Source organism: Nuphar pumila, chromosome 15, assembly GCF_984573655.1.
Source record: "Nuphar pumila chromosome 15, dmNupPumi1.hap1.1, whole genome shotgun sequence".
Taxonomy (NCBI): Eukaryota; Viridiplantae; Streptophyta; class Magnoliopsida; order Nymphaeales; family Nymphaeaceae; genus Nuphar; species Nuphar pumila.
Genome location: NC_143263.1, coordinates 83,631,095 through 83,655,631, shown reverse-complemented (window position 1 = coordinate 83,655,631; position 24,537 = coordinate 83,631,095).

The following is a 24,537-nucleotide window of genomic DNA, read 5'->3' as shown; positions in this document are numbered from 1 at the left end:
TCTCTATTATACTTAATTGCTAGTCGACCTGATATTATGTTTAGTGTTTTTATGTGTGCAAGATTTCAAGCTAATCCAAAGGAATCTCATTTAACTGCAGTAAAACAAATTCTTCGTTATTTAAAAAATACTTCAGATTTCAGTTTGTTTTACCCAAAATCATCTTTATTTGATTTAGTTTCATATAGTGATGCAGATTTTGCAGAAAGTAAATCTGATCGCAAGAGTACTAGTGGAACTTGTCATTTCTTAGAAAATTCCTTAGTCTCTTGGTTTAGTAAAAAGCAAAATTCAGTATCACTCTCAACAACTAAAGCTGAATATATAGCGGCTAGTTTAGCATGTTCACAAGTACTTTGGATGAAACAGACCTTAAAAGATTTTGGTTTGAATTACTCCACAACAACTATTTATTGTGATAACACTAGTGCTATAAATCTTTCGAAAAATCCTATTTAGCACTCAAGAACTAAGCATATTGAAGTTATACATCATTTTTTAAGAGATCATGTGTTAAAAGGAGATATTTCGTTAAATTTTATTTCCACTAAAGAACAACATGCCGATATCTTCACTAAACCTCTTAAGAATGAAGATTTTATGAGAATTAGGAAAGAACTAGGTATTTTCTCATTTTTAGATTTGTAAAAATGCTGATTTTTGAACAAAATCTCAAAAGCGCACTATATTAGTCGACCGATAAAATTCTAGTCGACTGATGCTTTAAATTTTTAGAATGTATCGCACCATATTAGTCGACCGATATATTTCTAGTCGACTGATGTTTTTAGAATGAGTTGCATATTTTTTAGTCGACCGATAAAGTTTTAGTCGACTAAATTTTTTTTTAAAAATTTATGAAACCCTTAAAAACGAAAACCCTCTTTCTCTTTTGCCTCTCTCTCTTCCGAAAAACCCTCGGAGTGTCGTTCGATCCCATCTTGGTCGGGATTTTCTTGCCGTGACAAGGAGACGCCGAAGTCTTCTGGCCGTGATCTTGAAACGCCGGAATCCTCTTGCAATAACTGGCGCATCTTCAGAACACGCCGGAACCCTCTTGCCGGACAGTGTATTTTTCGCCATTGTTGGGATTCTCTTGTGGCCGACTTCACACTCGCCGTCAGCCATCGTGTCCTCCTCTGTTTCTCTTTCACAACGCCGGACAACGTTCTCCTTCTGCCGGAAATCGTTTGGAAGCTGACATTTTTTGGTAACTTTGTTTTTAACCATGCCTCGTACGAAGTCTGCATCTGCAAAAGGTTTAGGTTCTCCTCCTCCTACACCTACTTAAAGACATGGTTTTTCACTCAGATTACTCTGAAATCCTCTTTTGTATGATACTTTTGGATCAATTTTTGCACTACCTATTTTACCAGGCCGAAATGTTCTATTTCACTTATTTTTTCGTTACAAAATAAGAGAATTATTTCCTGGAATTTCACATCTTTTTGATGCTTGTGCAGATACTCTTCACTATCCTTTTCTTATTCACTTGTTTTACACAAATCTACAAATTAATCATGAAACTGGAGTTTTGTCATCTCTTGTTCGTGATGTTGAAATCGAGTTTGATTCGAAACTACTTAGAAATTTTTTAGAAATTCCACCTTCAGACACTCTTTTCAACACTATTGAATTAAATAATGAAAGAGTTTTTGAACAAATTCTTCTTCCAGGTGCACCTCACTGCCCTCCTTTCAAAAATACTAATCTTCAAACTCGTGCACGCATTGCTGGACGAATCCTTGCCCACAATGTTCTACCTAAAATTGGTTCTTTTGATTATTATTCCATAGATCTTTCTACGGCTCTTTATGTTTTATTTGGAAATATTTTTGTCAACTGGGCCAATGTCTATTTTACAAATTTGTGAAAATAAAAACCATTTGTTCCTTATGGTTGTCTTTTAACTCGTATTTTTAGACATTTCAAAGTTCCCTTAACAAATGAAAAATGTATTGAGCAAAAAGAGTTCTTTGATTAAACAATTTTTAAAAGAATGAAAATTAAATATCTGTCTCCTTTAAATGTTGATCAAACTGAACCATCTGATCCTGCTGAACCATCAATTTTTGAACCTTTACCTTCTGCGACACCTTCATCACATGCAAAAAGAAAGAAATTTTCTACAAGTCAAGACAATGATGAAGTTATGCAGAGACTGGAAGCTTTGGAGTTGCATCAACACACTTTTCGTGAAGATGTGACTCAACAACTATCTTCGATTCAGAAAGAGATTACTTCAATCAAGGATTTGCTCAACTCACTTTTCTGATCTTTGTTGTCTAAACTTTTATACTTTATGGGTTGTAATATTTTAAACTTGTATCGCTATTTTGCTTATGCTATTTCTGCCCTTACTCTTTTTGATTCTGACAAAGGGAGAGAAAAAGATAAAAGATCTTGCATTAAATTGAAATTGCAGGAGATCTTGTAAGAGAAATGCAAAATTTAGAGAAAAAGTAAGCTTTGAATGGATGCATTTGTAAATGCATGAAGTAATGATGAATGGAAATGCAAACCAATCAATATGTGATATATGTGCTTTAAATGTGCTAACTTTCAATGTTTTGCAGCATATTGATAGGGGGAGTAAAATCTCCATCTATGCATCTAAATGCTTTATCTTTGATTAAGTTTGTCATCATAAAAAAAGGGAAGATTGTTACGACAATGAAGCCATACATGATACCTCAAGTACAAGGTTTTGATGATGAGCAAGTGGAATCAACTGCATTTCAGCTAAGGCTATGAAGAAATTGAAGAATTCGATGAAGAATCTTTGAAGACTAGTGTGCAAATATTTAATTTATTAAAAGTCTTAGATTCTTGTAAGCGCCTTACTTAGAGTGCATATTTAGGTTGCATTTCACCTTAAAAGTCTTTAGAAAAACTTTTCTAAAAGAAACACTTTTGAAAATCTTTTTAGAAAACTCTTTTCTTAAATTTTCATGTTTATTAGTCGACCAATAGACTTACCAGTCGACTAATCCTTTCGCGCCATATTTTCTAAAAAGTCATTTTTGTCAAATTAGTCGACCGAAGGTTTTATCAGTCGACTGAACAGAACATGTGTTTTCTGAAAATTTAGCATCAGTCGACTAATGCTTTTATCAGTCGATCGAACAAAATGTTTGTTTTTCAGAAGATTGTAGCAGCAGTCGACTAAAAGGTTTTTTAGTCTACTGATGATATTATCAGTTGACTAATTTTTCTCTAGTCGACTAAGTTTCAAAAATTCAGATTTTCAAATGGCTCAATTAACAGATTAGTCGACCTACGATAAGTGTCAGTCTACTAATAACTAACTATTAGTCGACTAACTGATGTTTCAGTCGACTAATTTTGCCGTTTTTCTGAAACTTTAAAAGGCGTGTCTTTTCATTTTCAAACGTTTTGATCATTCAAAATGGACGGTTTTGACACCCTTTCATATTCTCAACGTATGAAAAACTTCAACTATAAATATGAGTGCATTTTACACTCAAAACAACAAGAATTCAATCGATTTGAATCATTCACTTATTGCTTTTCACTCCTATTCATTCAAGTATTTATTTTCTCACTCACTTGATATTTTCACTTCAGTTTTTCACTCAAATCACTTTGAGAGACAGTGAATTCGTGAGTAGAGTATTTCAACAACCTCAAAAGCCAATTGCATCTCATTTGCATTCAAAAGAAAGGCTCATAGGTTGTATTGTAAGTTGTTACTTATTTTCTGTAAAAAGAAGGACTCCTTGGTGTAAAGGAGTTGTTTGCTTTCAGTAGGGTTGTTACTGAAAGTGGGACCGGTTTTGGTCTGTGTGATCTTGTAGTTAACAAGGTTGATAGTGGAAATCTCAAGCGGTTTTTGCTTGGGGACTGTATGTAGGTCGGGTTAGACCGAACCAGAATAAAATCTTGTGTTCTTTGTGTGTTTGCATTTCGATTTGCAAAATCCTTCAATATTCCGCAGACAATTTTTAAAAGCACTATTCACCCCCCCTCTAGTGCTCGTTGCCTCGATCCTAGTGCACTTTCAAGATAGATGCAGATTATCTAAAAGATTCTCATCATTCCATTAATCAATTGTTTCTTGTATATCGCTTCTGATTGCATCTTATGTAACTTTGCAACTAACTTGTTGTTTAACTTCGCAAACAATGGCTTCTCGATTACATTTACTAACTTTTCTAGCAACTAAATAAATATCAACTCTATATAACATTGATTCTACATCATCATGGTCTAAGGCATGTATCCATATATGTTGGTCATCTAATTTTAGAGAATACTTATACCGAAAGATCATTGACAATTTTGCATATATGATTTTAGGAGACATCAATATTACAAATTTCTTATAGTTACTTTTTTTATAGACCAATATAGATCTCCAAATAGGTTGATCGTTAATAACTACCACTCAAAAAATCAATGATCCACAATAACTCCCATAACCCCTATTTAATGCTTGTGCACATTTAACCCAAACCACAACTATGAACTTCTCATATCTATAGAAAAAGAAAAAGTTCAGAAACAACGGTAATCACCAGAATAAAGCAAACAAACTAAATAGAAAAGCCGATGAACGTTAGAATGAAGCAAAAAAACTTTCACATGAATCGTTGAAAGGGTACACGAAAAAAGGTTAGGGTTCTAGAGGGAAAAGGGTTACTTATCTTTTCACATACAAAAAAAAAAATTTGAACACAACACCTATATATACAAGTAGATTTGCACGCTAAAATGGAATATCACATCGTTTAAAGTCAATAACATGTGAAAGCTCATGAATTTCGCAATTTTTTTATGAATTTAGTATTGAAAGGCAGATTTTGCAACCACCAATGTGAGACTCTTAACAAAATTCGCACTCTAATTGCCTATATGTAAATTCGTACGCTAAACGAAATCTTGCATCGCTTAAAATCGATAACATGCAAAAGTTTATGAATTCTGCAAAATTTTCATGAATTCTATATCGAAAGTAGATTTTTTGAAATAACTAATGCAAAACTCTTGACTACATTCGCGCTCGAATCACCTATATATGTACATGTAAATTCACAGGCTAAAATGGAACTTCACATGCGAAAGTCTGTGAACTCTACAAAAGATGAATTTTGCATCGATAAGCAGACTTTCACAACCATCAATGCTAAATTCTTGACGAAATTCATAAGGGATTTTTGCAAGTGTGATGATTTTCATAATATTTGTGTGAAATACATGATTTCTGCAAAAATATCATGCAATTTATGTTTTTAGTGAGATTTAGCGAGATTGAGAGTGTTGTGACATAATGTGCAAAAACCAGGAAGTTCAGCAAGTGCTAAGAGTAAAAAGGTCCTAAAAAGTTAAAAACCTGCAAAATTGGTCATCGAGTGAATTTTAGCAAATTGTGAGGTTTTTTGGGAAACACATCAAACTTGTCATACGGTATGGTCATTTTCTAATATTTAAATAACAAAATACTTTTAAAGTAAAAAAAATCTCAAAAACATGTTTTGTTGAAAATGGTTATCTTGCATGCATGAGGTCAAAACCTCGACGTTTGTGCTTAATCCCAATATTTACATGCATCACTCATCTCGCGCACAACATGCAAGGTTAGCATTCTAGAGGAACAAGAGATAGAGATGCAAAGCAGCAAGAAAAGGCCACTCCCAACAGAGCAGGCAAAATAAAGGGTGGATTAGTAAGGATTCTTTAGGCAATAGCAGAAGAAGACTTTGCTCAAGGTGAAGAAGAAACTACAGGGCAGGGAGCAGAAAATGTAGCAGAAGAAGAGATGGAAGACACCCTAATCAAACCACCCAGGTTGAAAAGAGCTTTTGAATGACTAAAGCATACATCCCCACTGTTGACTAGAGATGATCTTTCAATGACGTTTGGGTTCACCAAAGGACCCAAATTAAAGCTCACATACCTTAGTTTAGAAGAATAAACAATGTTGGTTAAATTCCCTAAGGAGTACAAAAGCATCTGTTGCTTGGTCTTACCAAGATATGTCCAACTATGCCTCAGTTGAGACATAAACCAACTTTGTAGTTGATTCTCCAAGGGCGCTTTACAATTCCTAAGAAACAGGCCACCCCAATCAAAATATTTACCTTAGATTTGATCTCACAACTCCAATTAATCTTGTGAAGAATGTTTCTTACAACATACTACCCTTTTTTCCTAGCTCTCTTCACAAAGATATTATAATTATCATGATAAAAATGGTCATGAATTATCCACATCTTCCAAATGGCTATGTGAAATGAAGTTCTCCAGCATTTTGGTTGCCAAGAAATATCATCACCTTAATCCACCACTTAAACTCACTTTCAATGTTAGACCATGATATGAGCATTCCATGAAATCAATGTATTATAATTTTCCAAATAGCTGGCTGGCCACATTTGAATGATTGGTCGATTATGCTTTCCTCCTATCTTTTACATAGAGGAAACCTATTAGAAAGGAAAGATCAAAGTGCTGCAAATGATCTCGAGTAAGAATTCTCTCGCCAATAGAAAGGTGAAATGCCAATGATGCTTTAGGAAGATTATTTGGAGTCAACCTTTAATGCGGATATAGTTGCATATGAGCTTACTTAAGACATCTAGAAGATTCTCTTCTTCAACCCATGACAATACATCCTCACTGTTAGGGTGCATTTGAGCGGATTTCAAATCCAGGGTTTTTTAGACATACCTTCTATCATATTGGTTCTACTTCCAATTTCTCAACAAAAAAGGGAGTTTGACAATTATCCTAGCTAGCACTTGGATGAGATGATGTTTATCATTTTATGTAATGTTGAATGGAACCATCATTGATTTAGTTTCCCTTACTAACATCCCATGGTTAATTTGAATTTCTTCAATAATTTTGTCCCTATAAGCATAGAAAAAGAAAAAACAAGGCATCATTAGCAAAAGATACATGCTAGATAAGAAGACCACACTAAGAAACGTGCGACTCCCACATCCTCATTTGGTGCAGCAAGCGTAAACCTTTTAGATAACCTCTCCATGATAAGCAAGAATATGGAGTTATAGGGGTTCCATATAGGAGCACTCTAGTGCCAATCATTCCATTAATTAAGACCGAAAATGATGCAATATTATCATATCATTATTCTTTTTACCAAGTCAAAATAAGCGAAAAATGATCAAACGACAAAAATGGCATATTTTTTGAAATGCCTCACAAATTTTGCTATTTTCCTCACGTCCAAAATCACAAATATTTAATTTTAAAAAGACCTTTTTACCCTTGGCACTGCGAAGTTCCAAAATATATATAATTTTTTTCTTAAATATGTGATTATTTTTTGCAAAACAGTTTTTGTTCTCAAATTTGCATCTCTCTGACTCAATGTCATTTTTATAGTCATTAGAAAGCTGAGAGACCTGTAACTTTCATGTTTTGAGTCAAAACCGAAAACCCTTCTAAGATTTCTGTTTTTGAGTTTCAAAACCGAAATAGTACATGCTTTGCATACTGGAACAAGCGTGACGGCTGTCTGTCCTATATAAATTTTTTGTCACCTGCACTGAAAATCAAGAAAAATAGAAAAAAAAGAAATAGATCGAGCATTAGCTTTCTAATGCTACCAAAATCACCTTGATCTGATGGGTGATTGGAGATAAATGTTCTCTAGAAGATACACTATTCGACTGTTTTAATATGCAAAGTATGCTTCTGTTTTGGTTTTAAAACTAAAAAATGAGAACCCTATAGGGGTTTTCAGATCTAACTCAAAATAGAAAAACTACAAGCATGTGTCTCAGCTTTTCAACGATGGTAAAAACGCTAGTTTTCATCGTCGAATCAAAGAGATAGAGATATGAAAATAAAGACTGTTCTGCAAAATATATATATATGATTTTTCTCCTAAATATATGTGAATTTTCTCCTATATATGCATTTTCCCTCATAAATATATGTGAATTTCTTCTTATATATGCAATTTTTTTCTTATATATATGCAAAATTTCTCCTACATATGCGATTTTTCCTCTATATATACAAAGTTCCTCTTAAATATGTGATTTTTTCTTAAATATATGCGGAGCTTCTCCTACACATGCGATTTTCTCCTAAATATGTGTGGAGTTCCTCTTATATATGCGATTTTTCTCCTAAACATGCAATTTTCTAAGTTTAGCAGGATGTTCACACCTATTTTTATGCAAACTTTTGAGGTATATGCGAACTTAGTAAGATATTTATAAAATTTTGAAGTTTGAGTATAACAAGATGTTCACACTTATTTTTATGCAGACTTCCTCATTTTATGTGAACTTTTTCATCCTCCCGTATATTTTATGCGAACTTCCTTATTCTTACATATATTTTATGTGAACTTCTCCAATTTATGCAAACTTTCTCATCTTTGCCTATATTGAACAATTTATATTTCAGAGGATGTTTCTCTCCAATTGTTCATCTGATGGCATTGAAAAGCTAATGTTCAGATCTATCTATTTTCTTTTTATTGTTTTTTCAAATTTTTTGTGCAGGTAGCCAAAAAATATTATAGAACAGACATAAAAGGTGCAGTCGTGCCTGTTTATCTCTTATTTTAGGAATGTTGTTGGGACTGTATTTCAACGCCCGTTCATTATTTTCTAACAAATCATATATCGATGGAAAGATATTTCTGTCTAGTTTCTTCTTTTTTTGTGTTTTTTCAAAATCCTTTGTTTTATGGGTCAAAACATCCTCTAAAATAGATTGTCTAGTTGTTTCAGTCTGCAGAATATGTTTCTATTCCGGTTTTGGAACTAAAAAATGAAAACCCTAAAGGGGTTGTCGGTTCTAACTCAAAACATGAAAGTTATAGTCAGTCTTAGCTTTCCAATGACTATAAAAACACAAGCTTTTGACATCGGATCAAAGATATACAAATGTGAAAAGAAAAACTGTTCTGTAAAAAAAAGTCACATATTTGAGAGAAAGTTTGCATGTGTAAAGGGTAAAAAAGTTTTTTTAATCCACATATTTGCAATTTTGGATACATAAAAAATATTATAAAAATGTGTCAAATTAGTCATATAGTATGGTAACTTTTCCCAAAATAAAAACAAAGTAGCAATCTAGCAGCTTCTAGAAACTTTTCTAACATCAGAGACTGCCTAGTGTTTCAGATTACATTGAACACCTTAAATTAATTGGAATGGTCGAGTCATTAAGGATGCCGTGGCACAATGCAGCCCAAATAGAACATCTCCTTCAGAAATTAGTTGATAATGGTGCCCAGTTTGTGGAAGCCCATACTGGCTGTGAAGGCAACTAATAATGCATACATAAGACTTAAATGGGATGTTAGGTGTCAATCCAGGAGTCCTATGAAAGGTTTAGGCTCCACCAATTTATTGCTTCCTCTCCCTAGGAGTATGAGTCACGGTAGAGACAATTTCATTTTTTTCGAGTGAAGCCATCAGTAGCAGAGAGAGAGAGAGAGAGAGAGAGAGAGAGAGAGAGAGAGAGAGAGAGAGAGAGAGAGAGAGATGATTGTTTAGATGGAGGCAAGTCAATCAGAATGGATAGTTGCATCAGAAAGATCTTATAGATATTGCAAATATGTTTTAGGAATGCCTCTATATGCATGTCCGGACTGTCAGAACAAGAGACAGGAATTCTGAACATTGCATAAAGAAAAATGTGGTAGTTACTAAAGTCATAGATGCTTCACCTGATAAGGTGTGGGGCCAATTCTTTGATATAGAGAAGATATGGGTGAGTGGTGATCCATAACTTAAAAGAGATTGGTATGCAAATATGAATCAGTGATTACGTACAATACCATCCACGTTTACCTACCCAAAAAAAATGTATACATGTTTATGAAAACAGGCAGAAAGACAATCAGAAATAGCCATAAAGAGAACAAATTAGAATACGTTGTTCATCATCATGCTAGTTCCGAAAGAATTAACAAGACCGAAGAGTCCGCTCATTTGCTTTGAACTTGGAGCTTAACCAATCCTTTTGGGATTGAACGTTAATATCAATAGCATGGGGCAAAATTCACATTCATACATTTATGGTAACTGAAAATAATAATAGCAGGAAACTACAAAGCATCTGACATAGGATGTGGCTAATCAAAACAAGATCATAGCGAAAATATAGATCAGGTTCTAACTGTAGTGAATTGGAAAAGGCAGTATGGGATGCTTTGCTTGGTATGCATGGATTCTCATAAATATATTAGATCCAAGATTAATAGCATTATTCTGTAGCACTGGATTCCACAAAGACTTGGGAATTCAGTGAGGCCAAGAAAACGTTTTAGAGTTGGAAGACAGACAATTTAATGTATTGAAGGAAACCTGCATTTGCATCAACTCGCCTATTGAAAACAGAAAAAGATCTCAGATGTTGGCCGGATGACATCAGAACATATTTTTGAAGGGTAGACCATAAGATAGTATAAAGGAGAAAATTCTGCATTTCAATAGGAAGACAAAATCAACTGCAAATATATGACACTATGCAGATAGGGCATTCTAGTCACAGACTGTTATGTCAGACAGGATGTGATCCCCCAGATCTAAGGTTTTAAAAAAGACATATTTAGGTGCCTTCCCAGCACAATTGCTGAAGTTACTGCTGTTGAGGTCATACATGATACATGCAGTTTAGACCATGCAAACAGATAGGACCCCTTAGAACAGATGGACTTCCCACAGTGTTCTACCACAAATAAGGGCAAAAATATTTGGCAGCACTTCAAAGTATTACTTACCGTTCTCTGCCAAATTCTTTAGATTCAGCCTCTCCATCTTCAGTAAGAAGATGAATCCATTTAGATATCCAATTTCATGAGATGTGAACATGGAAAACATCATGGCAACAATTTTAGTATGGACTGTGAATCTGTGATGCGTCACTCAATGCCATATTACCAATTTCACTACCACCAACAATGAACAAAAATTCACTAGTTGCAAGAAGCAGCAAGCTAAAATTGGTTAAACTTGCCATCTAAATGCTCCATACCAGCTATTGAACTAGGTGCTCAGTTGTGATATTCTTGCACAAAACAGAGTCTTGTTTGCTGATGCACTTGTTATTCTAAATTAGACAGCTGCATTTATTTCAAGTTTTTCACGGGGTCTCCCTTGAAGTTTAACTTGTTTGGTTGCCATTCTACATCAAGCCTGCCTTCAAGAGGCGACTACTGATAATTCAGCCTAAGAAGAGACTGGCAACCTCTTTCCACACAATGCCTAATCCTTATGGTTATACAGAACATAGATTTAGACAATACATGTTCTTTGGCACACAAAACTTTCAAAGCAATTGAGGTCTTCATTATTGCACTTAAAAATTCAATCCATCTTTCTTCAAATCAGAAGTCACTTGGAAATGAGATTTCCACTAAAATGAACAAGCAAAAAAGGTTGTGTGTACGCACAACTATAACCATCTTCAAATTTCGAGATTCTTTAGCAAAGTATACAGGATAAGTCACAAATATTTACTTTCAAGATATAGTTTAAGATTGAACATTAGAGCTCCCAGTCCCAGCAGGAAAATAGCATCAACCATTTTGTCTAGGCACTCTTTGAAATAAAAAAATTTCAGCAACGCATTGGATCCTATTGGATTCAATGGTGGCAATGTTGGAAACTGGTTTCTTAGGCACAAATCAAGCAACTGTCCTGGGCATACTTTCACCAACTTACACAGATCATAGGAGAAAACAATTAATAAATATGATGATGTAGCTTGGATTTCCTTAACTAAACATTCTGGAAGCGTAAGAACATTTGCTTAGAAAAGAGGGGAAAAGAGAACTCAAAGACGGCTAAAAACATCTCATATGGGCCATGTCTGATGTGATTGGCATAAAGTGTAGCCTTGTCCCAGTTGTACAGAATCATCAGCTTTAGAGCCACATAAATTCATTAATTTGAATGCATAAACAATGAATCAAATCCCCAGCCAAGGATCTGAGTCATGGGTTGAGACAAATCATAGAAAAACTATACATACTTGAAAAGAATCAATAGGGATGAGACATTGCACAAATCCCTCATGTTTGTTGACTCTTCTCAACCCAATCTAGTATTCCACAAACACCATGGAAGCAAAGAGTTAGCTCTTTGGGCACAGACAATTAAAAAGGCAATGGAACTTAATTTCGGGGGTTTCTGTACCAACCCAAGGTCCAGCCAAAACCAGACTTTGGATCTCAGTCCCAGTTTAGAAGCTAACCCTTTCAAGAATAGGTTCAAGAAGGCAACCCAGGACTTATAAAGACTGGATCTTACAGCATCAAGGCCAATCATTGACAACATATTCAATCACGATCAGCACAATCCACTTCAAGTGGTTGTGCTTCATGAGCTTGGTTAAGGTTGTCAAACTATCAAAGACCCAAATATCCCACAATAGGGGGAGTAGCATCATTGCATTTGGACAAGTAGGTAGATGAGGAGGAAGTCCCCCAACAAAAGAGTGTTACAAATGGCTCCTTTCAACAGTTAATGACCTTGGGAATCCTAAAGATATATAGTATGAGACTGATTTAGCGAGAGTGTGCTCAGCAAAGGAAAGATGCCTCAGCTTACAATAGATTCTTAAACATTGTCTTCAACACCCAACCATAATGCAGCAATTGGGGTAATCTTGAAGAGTGGTGTAGCATACTTGAAGAAAAGATACCTAACCTCACAATCAGCGATAGAAAGAATGAGAGATTTCATCTCATTTGAGATGTCAGATCACCAATTGCAGTTAACCCAATTAATTATTATTCCAATAGAGACCAAAAATTTTGAAGGATCAACCAAAATCTGGACCTCTTCACATTTCCCAAAGAGAAGAATGCACCCTGGAAGAACAATTTTGTTAATATGGGCTTTAACCACTGTCCTTCCAGGAAGAATCATTGATTCTCTCACCATTTAGAGTAAAACCACTACCTGGTGACTCGATAAAAAGTTCATAATAAGAAAAACATGTGGGATCTTAATGAAAATTATTTAATGGTAAACAACAGAAGAAGCTAAATAACACAAACTAATCTTCAACAGATCACAATTTAAAAATATGCTACAACGACTAGTAACCCTAACACAATCATAATTTATTGCAATAGTTTCAAACATAGCAAGTTGAGCAAGTGAATGATAAGGCAGATACATTTACGTATCCAGAAAATTTCAGGGTAGAAAATCAGCTAGATGGTACTTGGTTGATAAAAAGTATGATATGATTATATGATATAATGTGCACCTACATATCAAACAATGGAGCATACCGTAACAAAACACAGTTTGAAAACCCAGTGATTCATGACTGTTTGGTCTTGACTCAGATTCATCCGGGTCAATTTAGTGACTTGTCTGGGTTTTGCTAACTTTATATATATATATATATATATATATATATATATATATATATATATATATATATATCGATTTACATAGATCTAAGCTGCAAAAGCAACATTAACCTTTGGATCATGTTTATCATGTTCTATTTAATATTTTCATATGTTAAAGTTGACTGAAATATGATGTTATATACCATTTCCTTTTTTATTTGAAAGAACACATTTAATTGAATTGGCAAAAGATTTGACCTAACAATTTCAAATAGGGTACGAGATGTCGCCCTAAAGCCAATATAAAAAAGCAAGTAGAATGCACAAGCTACAATTGGTAGTTCATCCAATCCGCTGGGAACCGATCCAATTGAGATCAGCTGCAGGCCATTTTAGCTTAAATCTTTGGCGAAGTTCCCATTGAATCATACCAAGAAGAGTCGTTCTCTGTGTATGCCGATCCTCAAAGGTTCTTTTGGTCCTCTCCAACCATGTTATTCTCCAAGCAATCATGAGCCAACACCTTCTTATAAAGGCCCATTTTGAGCCTTTAACCTGAAATTCTTGAGCAGTAAGCATCTCCCTGAAGGAGTGAATGTTAACATCCAACAAACCAAAGTCCCACCATGCGATCCTCCTGAGATCTCTGATAAATTAACAGTCACGGAATAGATGCTCTGTTGTTTCCTCATTTTCTGCCCACATTCTGCATCTACTTGCCAAATGAAAACCCCTCGATTTCAAGAATAAATCTGACTTGACCTTGCCTTGCAAAACCAACCATGTGAAAGTGGAAGCCCTTGGGGAAGTCCCTCACCCCCAAAGCAGACCCTTAGGGAGATAGCATCTGGGCATAGGGATCTATAGCATGATTTAACAGTGAATACCCCGTCCTTTGCAAAGTTCCATGATAACCGGTACTCAAGATCCCAAAAGCTAACCCGCAAGAGAAACAAAACCAGCGACTCACTCTCTTCCATTGCTATGGCCGAAGGTCGCCCTCTAAATACTATGTTCCAACCTTCATTTCATATCCAAGACATAGCCACCGATCTACTTGTTCCCATCACTACTCAAAAAAGATTAGGGAATCTGTCCCTAAGTGTTTTCATGAATTGTGAGCAATTCATTTTTCACCATCTCAAAAATGGAATCCTGTGGTGTATTAGATGAAAAACATTCTAACATAGTAAATAAAACATGGTAAACACATCTGTATGGTTAGATCTACTATTTGGTGGCTACATCCATACAAACAAGAGTGTGTATCTGTGTATTACCATATGGTATCATGGTACAGAACCACCAGACTACTATTTGGTGGATAGATCCATACAAACAAGAGTGTACCACCAAATGGTATCATAGTACAAAGCCACCACACACACACACACACACACACACATATATATATATATATATATATATATATATATAGTGATCGGTTACAAACAGCCTTAATTTTCAATTTTTTGTTCTTTTTTTAGAATCTAACCTTATAGATGTGATCTATATACTCTGTTTAGTAGAAATAGGCTTTTGGATTGTCTAATTATGACATGTGTGAAGTTATTTATAAGGCTTAAAAAATTGACAGCTTAGCATTTTCATAAATTTAAAGATTCATAAATCATATTTTTTCATTGAAAAAACATGATCCAACAATTGATCCTAGCAAATGGAACATGTTGAACACATCTGTAAGGCCAGATTTACCAAACATGGCCTGAAACATCAAAATTCAGCACTGTCCACACTTTATGGATGGTTAGGAGGAACTAATCTTCCTATATATGTATGTATGTATGTATGCATGTATAAGTTACCCTCATGGGTTCCAAATCCCCTAGCTAAAACTCATAGGGGAAGGTTGTTTTACAAAATCTGGCCCCATGGATGTGTTCAGCATGGTCAAAATAATAGGAATTGAACTTTGGATAAATTTTTTTAACATAAAAATACAAATTTTTGGAGCTCAAAGTTTGGTACATTGTAGGACTCAAACTTTTTAACCCCTGGAAAGTCTGATATACACATTTGCCAATTTCTACTAATCCAAACAAGTATATCACATCCGAAATATAAATAATATATATATATATATATATATATATATATATATATATATATATATATATATATATATATATATATGGGTTTATCTAACATTAAACTAATTGTATTTAACATTAGATGCATTCAACTTTTTTAAATGACTAAAATGCCTTTAAAAGTAATGACATTTTTGAAAATGCATTGTTACTTTTTGAGGTAAAAAAAGTAACTTTGACTTTGCATATTTAAATTTGTAAAGTTCCCTTTTTACTTTTTTGGAAAAGGTGTCTGACTTTATTTCTCTCCAAATTCAAAAGACTCATAATATTGGCAAAAATATTTATGGCATAAAAATGTTAACAATAAATAATAATTAGGCAACATTTAGTGATTAACTATATCTATTATAAAAAAATATGAACTATAAAAAGAAAATTTATCCTTTTTAAGAGTTACCAAACTAGTATATAAAGCATCATCATCAATTGTTATGTTGTATAAACCCTCCAATTCAACAATTAATTGTCATAAAAATAACTGATTTGTGAAATTGTGATACTCATAAAGTAATCAAGATTTTCAATGTAAAACCAATATGAAAAAAATTTAAATTTTAAATATTAGTAATTAATATTGGCAAGAATATTATATCGCAATGAAAATTAATATGATAATAGGTTGATACACAAATAAAACTCCATTTTCATCAACTCAATTCTTATATATGATGTCAATCACATGTAATCATAACTAAAAACTTAAGGTATCTGTGCATGGATCAGGTTAACCAACAGGGTTGACCCAGTAGAAGGGTGGACTCAGTTGAAACTACGTATCAAAGGGAAAATACGGTCCAGTATCACACTGAACCAAATAATACAAGCTCTATAGTACGAGATGAATATAGAAAAAAAAATATCACAACTAATTAATGACATAAATTCGTATTCTTGCTCTATTTTGTTAGAACTTTTAAACTTATATAGGGTCTTGTCACCCATATTTTCTTGCCCAAAATCACCCCAAACTAATTTTCAACTTTATTTCTAGGCCTTTAGTACCACCAAGTTTGAGTTTTTTATATTGTAATCCAATCAGTACCTTAAGCGAGGCAAGTGCTTTAGCTTATGAGTGAAGCCGTCTGTTTTCCAAGTTCTTTTATAGTTTAATCCTATTTGTAGGGAGTACACGTTACGTTCCCCATGTGCCCTAACATACTAATTCAAAATCTCTATCCTGGTTAGTGGTTTGGCCTAGTCATCAAGCACTTGCAGAAAAGTTTATTTGGGCATAGCCACAAGAAACCACATCAAATATTGTGTACAAAATGTTAAGGAATCCAAAGCACAACCCAGGAAAAAACCTCTGCAGCTCTCATATCTATCTTAATCATTGAAGTCCCTACAAAAGATCAGTTATGTTACCTTGGATCATGAGTGACAGAAGACCTCCTATGGGTGATGCACTCATAGGAAGAATGTTGTAGCATATAACCAATGTTAAAGGTCGAGTGTTGAAGTAGAGGGTTAGCTAGGGTAATCAGGGGATCTGAAGGTATTTGAATATATATATTGAACTTGCTAACAAAGTTTCGACCAAACATAGCTATTAGTTTTTCAATTTTGGGCATATTTATGTCTTTTGACAAAGCATCTTATCCCAAGTTCCCAACACAGAAAGACCAACCTGATACCACTACCTTGCAAACCTTGGCATCATCAAGCATAGAAGGTTATGCTTTATAAGGCAGATTTAACTTGACATAGCAGCTGTAAGAATTGCAAGGTTACACAAAGAGGGTGTTTTACTACTACACAGATTGTTAGGGTAGATGTTGTACAAAGAGAAAGATGTCAACAAGAGATATCAAGAGAAATCAAAAAATTAGGTGGTGGAACCTCAAAGGTGCTAAGATAGAAAAAGTTAAAGAAATGCTACGCCAAACAAGAAGAGTTGGATTAGATGGCAGGTCCAGATCAACTTTGGAGGCAAATGATATGTAGCATTAAGCAAGTTGCCAATTAGAAGCTTAGAGAATTGAAAGACAAGGCTCATATGCACAAAAGGCCTTGGTGGTGGAGGGAGGAAGATCAAAGATCAATCAAGGGTAAGGGGTCTGTTTTAAAGAATGGCAAAAGACAAACATACGAGATTTAGACAAATATAAGCAATAAATAAGGCCAAGTATGATATATATGCCAAAATTTATACCAAATTAAATACAAAAGGTGAAAAGTTACGTGTGTGTGTGTGTGTGGGGGGGGGGGCATATATATATATGTTAAAACATATGTAATAATACCATAATACCCGATAGGGGTATTATGGTCATTTCACAAAGTACCCCATAGGGGTACTTATTTTGTTTCTCTTATTTCACTATTTTTTATTTTTCTTTTTATTTTTAAATTTGTATTTTTTGGATACCGAAAAGGGGCCCCACAATGGAGTCGTTGGGGCCCCCAACGGTCACATATGTGACCGTTGGGGGCTCCCAACGACTCTATTGGGAGCCCCTTTGGTCTCCTTTTTTTATAAATAGGGGGAACCCCCCATGTATGTGGCATTGCTCTTGAGAGCTCCTCTTCAATTATAGTGATATTATTTTTCATGTGTGTAGCCTTTTTATAAGGCCCTTTGTATATCCCTTATTGGATTTTCTCTCTTATGCTTGTTGCACTTGTCCGTGTGGGACATAGTGAATGCTTTAGCATTCTTGGTTTCTTCCGCTTATTTCATTACATGGTATCAGAGCCATAAGATCTACTAAAGGTAAAATCTTGTCTCTCTCTACTTCCTTTCTTTCTCACATCTTCATTGTGTAGCAATGGAAGTCAAGATCGATCTATCATTCAAACTCAATGGAAAAAATTACATGATGTGGGCATCCGCAATGGAAAATAATCTCAAAGGCAAGAAGCTTTGGGGTTATGTAATGGGAACCGTTCTGGAACCCCAACTTAAGCTCACAAAGATGGAAGGAGATCAAGAGAAAGCACTTGAAGGCGATGCTCGTCTCAAGGCCATTGAAGATTATAATCATCAAATGGAAGATTGGGAGAGCAACCATGCAAAAATCCTAGCATGGTTCATGAATAATGTTGAACTTAAGGTATGTACAAATATTGCGAAATTCCGCTGGGCAAATGAAGCTTGGTTTTTTATGAAGGGTATGTTTACCCAAAAGGATCTTGCAAGAGCTTATTTCTTGCAAGAAAAAGTAAGAACCACAAAACAAGGTGACATGAGCATACAAGATTACTATAGTGCTCTAAATCCTTTGTGGGATGAATTGGCTCTTTTAGAGCCTAAATGGGTATCTATGGAGGATGTGGTTCTAAGACAAAAACAAATGTAACAAGATAGATTGTTTCAATTTTTATTTGGGCTTCGTCCCGAATTTGAACAAGTGAGATCCTCACTTCTCCATAGATCCACGTTTCCTCCCTTAGAAGAAGCTATTGCCGAGATTACTCAAGAAGAAACTAGGCATAGCATGGGTAAAAGCATAGAGGAAGTTCTTGCCGTATCTAAACCCGGCAATCATGTTAAAACATACAAACCACCTCATTTTGGTAAGCAAGGGAGTGGTGGAAGAAAAATGATTATATGTCACCATTGTTATGAGCCGGGACATATTAAACCCGTTTGCCCAAAGCTAAATGGGGCATTCAAGCCAAAGGTGGCTTCCGTTGAAGAATCCACCACCAAAGAAGATGACGGCAAGAACGGGGATCTCAAAGATACTCTTGGACAAATCTCCTTGGCTCTTCAACAAATTTTAAAGGTCACTTCTTCCACCTCCGGTGCCGCCATTGCCTCATCATCACCTCCCGGTACGTACTCTTGGATTTTAGATTCCGGAGCTTCTTTTCACATGACCCCTCATGAAAATGCATTAACCAATGTGCACACCAATTCAAAAATGTCTTGTGTCTCTACGACCGATGGAACTTTTCTCAAAATAAATGGTGTTGGAACTCTTGATTCTAAAAATGTTCAAAATTTTCTTGTTCCAAAAGTTAGAATAGTTCCAAAATTAAATCTTAACCTCTTTTCCGTTTCTCAAATAGCCGACCATGGATGTGAAATATCTTTCTCATCCCAAGGGTGCTTTGTGCAGGATCTCCGGTCCGGGAAGCGGATTGGGCAAGGCCATAGGAAGGGAGACCTTTATTTTATGGATAATTTAATGCTTCCAAATACCTCATTTTGTACTTATGTCCAAGACAAAAATATTGAAACTTGGCATAAAAGGCTTGGACATCCAAGTTACTCTAAAATGTATCTTTTTCCTTTTGGACACAAGTTTTGTAAAGAAAAAGATATCAATTGCAAAGATTGCATTTTTGGCAAAATGAAGTCTACTCCTTTTCCTATTAGATCCTTTGTGACAACAAGACCTTTTGAATTGGTGCATTCCGATGTTTGGGGGCCATCTCCGGTTCTATCTAAAGGTGGTTATTCATATTATGTTACTTTTATTGATGATTATACTAGATATGCATGGATTTATTTTCTTAACTTTAAATCGAAAGTTTTTAACTTCTTTAAAGAATTCCATGCAAAAATTCAAAATCAATTTCAAAGTCAAATATCCATTCTTAGATCCGATTCGGGTGGAGAGTACTTATCAAATGATTTTCAATCATATCTAAAACAACATGGCATTTGTCATCAAAAATCTTGCCCAAGAACTCCTCAACAAAACGGTCTAGCGGAAAGAAAACATAGGCATATTTTGGAAACCACTAGATCCTTACTCATTTCTAAAAATATTCCTAAAAATTTTTGGGCCGAAGCCGTGTTAACCTCCACCTATTTAATCAATAGGATGCCATCTTCAAAATTGAATAATATCTCTCCTTATGAAAAACTTTTTAATATGACACCCGACTACAATCGTCTTCGGATTTTTGGGTGTAAATGCTTTGTTCTTTTACATAAAAGAGATAAATTGTCACCTAAAGCAATAGAATGTGTATTTTTAGGATACGGTGAAAATCAAAAGGGCTATAGATGCTTTGATCATAAAAACAATAAGTTATTTGTCTCCAAAGATGTAACCTTTTTAGAAGATGAAAATGGATTTGACATATTGGAAAAATCAAATGAAATTGATTATATGTTTATCAATGATCTTTTAGAAGATTCAAATGATGACTCTTTGAGTCATCCGGAAATTTTAGAAAATACTCATGATTCTCATGATAATGATGTATCACCAACTAATGGTGACAATCTCCAAGTATACACTCGGCGTGAGGAAGCCCAACCTATTAGTGCTTTAGAAAAATTCTTGCGGCTTAATGAACCCCTAGAAGAAACCTCCCTTAGGCGTTCTTCTAGAGAATCAATTCCACCTAATAGGTTTGTCTCATATGAAACTCTTTCACCTAAATATAGAGCTTGTCTAATAGCCTTGCATTCTTACTATGAACCCTCCCATTATAATCAAGCAAAAAGTATACCTCATTGGATTGAAGCAATGAAAGTTGAACTAGATGCTTTAAATAAAGCTAAAACTTGGGAAATAGTTCACCTTCCTCCAAATAAGAAGGCTATAGGATGTCGATGGGTCTACAAAGTCAAAACAAAAAGTGATGGTTCCCTAGAGCGTTATAAAGCTAGATTAGTTGCTAAGGGATACTCACAAGAATATGGCATCGATTATGAAGAGACTTTTGCTCCCGTGGCTCGCATGACAAGCGTTAGAACTTTAATTGCGGTAGCATCATCTAAGAAATGGCCTATATTCCAATTAGATGTTAAAAATGCCTTTCTTAATGGTCAGTTAAATGAAGAAGTATATATGGACCCTCCGTCGGGAATCAGTGTTAACCAAGGTCAAACCCTTCGGTTATTAAAAACCTTATATGGTCTTAAACAAGCCCCTAAGGCTTGGTATGATAGATTTAGTGCTATCATGTTACAATTGGGATTTCGCTCATGTTATACTGACACTGCTCTTTTTGTTAAACATGCAGGTAATAGTATCATCATCCTTCTGCTTTATGTTGATGATATGATCATCACTGGCAATGATGAAAGCGGTATTCTTAAAGTTAAAAATATGTTAAAACATAATTTTGATATGTCTGATCTGGGTTTTCTCAGGTACTTTCTTGGTATAGAAGTTGCATACTCTCCTCGAGGGTATATATTGTCACAGATGAAGCTTGCTGCAGACATATGCTCCAAATCTGGGATTTCAGATGATAAAAAGGTGGAGACTCCCGAGGTTATCAATGCTAAACTACGACTGAAGGATGGAGTTCTGCTGGATGATCCTACGCCCTACAGGCAACTCATAGGCTCCCTCACCTATCTGACTATCACCAGGCCCGATATTGCTCATGCTGTGCACTCTGCAAGCCAATTTCAGCATGCTCCTACATCTGTGCATATGAGTGCTGTGCTCCGGATCATTCGATATATTAAAAATACTTTGACTAAAGGGCTATTCCTATCCTCAATCTCTTTCTTAGATTTACTAGCTTATACTGATGCTGACTGGGGAGGAAACCCAAATGATCGAATCTCAACTACTGGCTTTTGTGTGTTCTTAGGAGATTCGCTAATTGCTTGGAGGTGCAAGAAACAACAGAAAGTCTCATTGTCTTCTACTGAAGCAGAATACAGGGCTATGGCAACTACTACAATGGAGCTGGTGTGGCTTCGAAGTCTTCTTCAAGATATGGGAGTCGAAATTACCGGGGCTTCGAAGCTTTGTTGCGACAACAAAAGTGCCATCTACATTGCCACCAACCACACTTTCCATGAGAGGACGAAACATATCGAAATGGACTGTCATTATGTACGAGATGAATATCTTCGTGGGACAGTAACACTGCCATATGTCACTTCAGAATATCAACTTGCCGATTTCTTCACCAAAGCCCTGCCTGCTCCTCGCTTCTTGTTCCTCCTTGGCAAACTTTCGGTCATTCCCCCGTAAAGTTTGAGGGGGGGTGTTAAAACATATGTAATAATACCATAATACCTATCGGGTATTATGGTCATTTCACAAAGTACCCCATAGGGGTACTTATTTTGTTTCTCTTATTTCACTATTTTTTATTTTTATTTTTATTTTTATTTTTATTTTTATTTTTAAATTTGTATTTTTTGGATACCGAAAAGGGGCCCCACAATGGAGTCGTTGGGGCCCCCAACGGTCACATATGTGACCGTTGGGGGCTCCCAACGACTCTATTGGGAGCCCCTTTGGTCTCCTTTTCTTATAAATAGGGGGAACCCCCCATGTATGTGGCATTGCTCTTGAGAGCTCCTCTTCAATTATAGTGATATTATTTTTCATGTGTATAGCCTTTTTATAAGGCCCTTTGTATATCCCTTAGTGGATTTTCTCTCTTATGCTTGTTGCACTTGTCCGTGTGGGACATAGTGAATGCTTTAGCATTCTTGGTTTCTTCCGCTTATTTCATTACAATATATATATATATATATATATATATATATATGTATAGACTTAGTGGGGTAACAGTAGGAACATCTTTTAGTCTGTATTGTGAGTCGACTTGTTACAAAAGGCGAACATCCCCACCCCAAAAAATTCACATAGGTCCTCCGGCAGGCATCAAAATGGGGGCCGAAAAGAGTCTATTTACCTGTACAATATTCCTGAATGTATCACAGCACTATCTATTCATCTTATATATATATATATATATATATATACATATATATATATATATATATATATATATATCTGTGTGTAGTTAACTAAGAACAGAGGTGAAAACTAAAGATTCAAACTAGATGCGGTGTATTAAAGATGAACACAAAAAGGTCTTAGTTAAATATGAGCAATTAAGGACAAATAAATGAAACATCCTTCCAATTTAGTAAATGAAGAATGGAGAAAAGATTAGTAGAGCAAGAGAGCACCTAACCAGGGTAAATAGATTAGTGATGAAGAAATAGAATTAACCATAAAAGAAATGAAGGAAAAAAAAGTATTAGGCCTGGGTGGTGTGTATTATATTTTGGATGTGAATGGATAAGACTGGAAGAAAACAGTTAGCAAAATTATTTAATATTATTTAGTTTGCAAGAAGAATATAACATGAGTAGAAAAAATTACTTTGGTTCTTGTAGATAAAGAAAGGTGATATCTGGAGTTGCTCTAACAATAGAGGTATTAAACTTATGAGCCACGCTATGAAGCTTTGGGAGAGAATAATAGAACAATGTTTAGGAAGAGAATCACATGTATCAGAAAAACAATTTGGTTTTATATTAGGAAGACACTTGTAGATATTGTTTTCTTGTAAAGATAACACATGGAAAAACCTAGGGAGAGGAGATGAAATGTGGATATAGTTATTAGTTCAGGGAAAGCTTATGGCAGAGCTCCAATAAAAACTAATCATAGATGTACAGAAGAAATTAGATTTGTGGAGTACAAGGGAGAAAAATGGTTTAACAATTAGTAAAGCAAAACCAGAAAAATATAAAGTACAAGTTTAGTGGGAAACCTAATGGGAGAAATATCGCAACCAAGATACAAGATCTTGCAAGTTGCAACTCAAAAATGCAAAAATCATTTAGACATTTAAGATCTATGTTACAACAAGATGGTGGATATAAGGAAGATATCACTAGCAGGATTTGTGGTGACCAGACAAAGTGCTGACAAGCCATTGGATTATTATGCAATAAACAAGTGACTATAATTAAAAGGGCATTTCTAGAAGACTTTTATAAGATCAATAATCTTGTATGGTGATGAGTGTCATCTCGTGGAGATGTGGTGTATTAAGATGGATGTATGGAGTTACCTAAAAAGGATAGGATTATAAATGAATTCAAAGAATGTTTGAATTACGCAATAAGAAAAATACAGAAAATGCCATTTAAGATGGTTTCAAAATGTGTCGAGTCCTATCACAACAAATGGGAAAGACAAACACAACGCAAGTAAAAGGAATTAGGAAAAAAGGAAGACCATTAAAGACTTAGAGAGAAGCGATGAGAGATTAGGAAATTTGCAAGATGATTGATGTTGTAGCTCTAGACAGGAAGAAATGGAGAAAGCCAATATCTTATAGTTGACATAAGGCTTCATGATGATGATAATGATGAATATTTGACTTTTTATATGGTTTCTTAAGTTTTATTATTTGTAATCTTTG